We start from the raw sequence: 2,882 nt of genomic DNA on the forward strand, positions 1-2,882 counted from the left end.
ATGTGTTAGCGATATATATAGCATAATACGTCTAAATCCAAACAAATCATATAATAAAGTGTGAAAATGTTGGCCAAAAGAAATAGATGCATATGAGAAATACTTGAATAATTTAACTATATGTTGAAAAAAAAATAGAGAGTAAATAGTCCTTACTTACAAAGCAGTAAATAAAACAAATAATTGAAGGAAAAAAAATGGTAAAGAGAAATGTCATCAAGATACATGATCCTCAATTCAGTCATCATGCACAAGGCCACGTCTCTTTAATAGTTTAATATACTACCTTTCTAAGAAGAACTTTCACCATCTCCACCTCTTAAACTTCAATTATAAAACCCACATCATCCTTCTATTTCACCACAAACACTTCTGAATCTCACTCTATAATCATATTCCGAATTTTTTGAATAAATCACAAGGTTTCTCCAACCATTTAAGCTAGAAAGCATTCTCCTTTCGCAAGAGAAATTTCAGTAGAAGAAATCTCCAAACTCGTTGCCAACACGGTAAGAATTTTGATAAATCATGTGGTTTTTCTTGAAGTTTAGATATTATATGAAATGAAAGACTAGAAGTTGTTCAAACCTCATTTTTTATGAGGAAAATGGTCAAGAAAATTATTTATATTTGGTGGTTGTCTTCTAAAATTCTTGATTGAAAATGTTTGCAAAGATACAACCTTTATTTCCTTGACCAAGAGTCCCCTAAAACTTGATATCTTTTGTATAGTCATGCATACAAATTACATAATATTATTAATTATTAATAATTTACTTTTAAAATTTTTGTTAATATATAAAGAAGTGGCACTATTATTGCTAGTGGACTATAGTGTCTATTTTCTTTAAATGATTTATAATGTTATTATGAAGGATAAAACTCCCTCCGTCCCATTATAAGTGTCATAGTTTGATTTTTCAAGTTTTTTTGTTTAACTTTAACCGACAATATTTTTGTTTGTGTTATATAATACTTGATGTAAAATATATGAATGAATTGGGTTTTAAATGTATAATGTATTTTACATTGATATAATTTTCATCAAGTATTATATGACACGGACAAAACTATTTACAGTCAAGGTTGCAAAAGAAAGATTTAAAAAGTCAAACTATTACACTTCTAATGGGACGGAGGGAGTAATATTTTTGTTGTTTGAACACACAAAATTTACATTGGTTTTCTAAATCATATTATTATATATTTAAAGATGTATCATTTAATTATTTTTCTTTTCAAACTAAGTGTACGCATATGAAATATCAAAACCTTTATTAGCCATATTTTTTATTAGCCATATAATAAACCTAAATTTAATGGTATTTTTTTATAAATAAAAAAAAATATTCTTCGTAATGTAATATTTTTATATACCTACTGATTTATCAGTAAAGGCTTACGATAAAGCTATCGCACGGATACCATAAATTTACAAGTTCACAAACTATTTTTAGTTGACGTTTTCAAGCATGTTTTAAAGATTAACATTTGCACGTTACGAATAAGTGCAAGCAGTGTTTTAAGGATTAACGTTTTCAAGCAGTGTTAACGATTGCAAAATAAAGTTCATGTTTATGTAAACGATTGCGATAAGTGAGGATCAAGTACTTGGATTATACAATGCAAGGTAATCACTCAAATACCAATTAGCTTATCCAACCCCGAATTCCTCCCGATTAGTCTCGATTGCCTAAAGCACCAAGAACTGACGAAAAGAATGCCTTGCACGAGCAACTTAGTGTAAATGATTTACTTAACTATATTTTATATATTCGATGTTCATTATTTGTTTTTCATTTAACCAAATATTTTTCTTTAATTCCTAGCAGCGGTTCAATATAGATGAGACTGAGGATTGCGAGCGTGCTCAATTGAAGGGAGGTATTAAAGTGGTATTTCATAAGCGATACAGTGGCCGTAAATCTAATGCGAAAACACGCGACGACTTCCGTTTGTCATCATGAACAGCAGCAGACACTGCCTCCATCACTTACACAGGCATTGGTTTCTTGTAGATCTTTTGGTGCGTTTCTTTATGAGTTTAACAAGCAGATTCTTGATCCTTAGCAAAGTTCTCCCTTATGCAAAATGGGCTCATGGTGTTCTGTTAGTGTGTGCATAATGGGTTGAGTGTAATTGCTAATGGGATTTCTGTATGAAAGCAAAATCTATTACATTATTTAGATATTAATATCGTTCATCTGACAGGATGGTCCTAAGTCAACGAAAATATACATTAGACATCCTTGAAGACAGTGGTCAAATTGGTTGTCGTCCTAGTCGATTCCCAATGGAGCAAAATATAGTCTTTATTAACAATAAAAGATAACATATAAGAGGACATGCAGTTTGACTTTGACCATACGTTATTACATCAGTATATATTCAAGGTAATTCCATCTTTGTAAGTGTGAGCCTCATTCCTCTGCATCAACATCGACGACAGATTAAGTACTCCAAAAAAAAAAAAATTTGTATAGCCTCGAAAATAAAAAAAGTGGTAACATAACTTTACCAGGTTTTCTTCACGTAGACACACAATAGTGTAATAGTGTGATTACCTCTTAACTGCCAATATGTGCACACTAATATTAGCCCTCAACTAATAAACTCAATCCTAGACCTTTTTTATGCATAACACGAAATAGGTACAATATACGTTGTGTATACAATGTAAAAAAGACATTTTGGAGCATGGGTTGGTATCATTTAAAAACTCTAAAAAAGTTAAGAACTCTTAGGGACTCTAAATGATCAAATATTTTTTTAATTTTTTTTATATATTAACACTATTTAAGAGTAGTTTTAGCATATTTTTATATAAATAAATTTTATTACATATATTAATCACAAGTTTACATAGGTGTAAAATTTATGTA

This window comes from Bidens hawaiensis, unplaced genomic scaffold (assembly GCF_021521415.1).
Source record: "Bidens hawaiensis isolate Kalapana, Puna unplaced genomic scaffold, B.hawaiensis_p1.1 tig00000780_1, whole genome shotgun sequence".
Classification (NCBI taxonomy): domain Eukaryota; kingdom Viridiplantae; phylum Streptophyta; class Magnoliopsida; order Asterales; family Asteraceae; genus Bidens; species Bidens hawaiensis.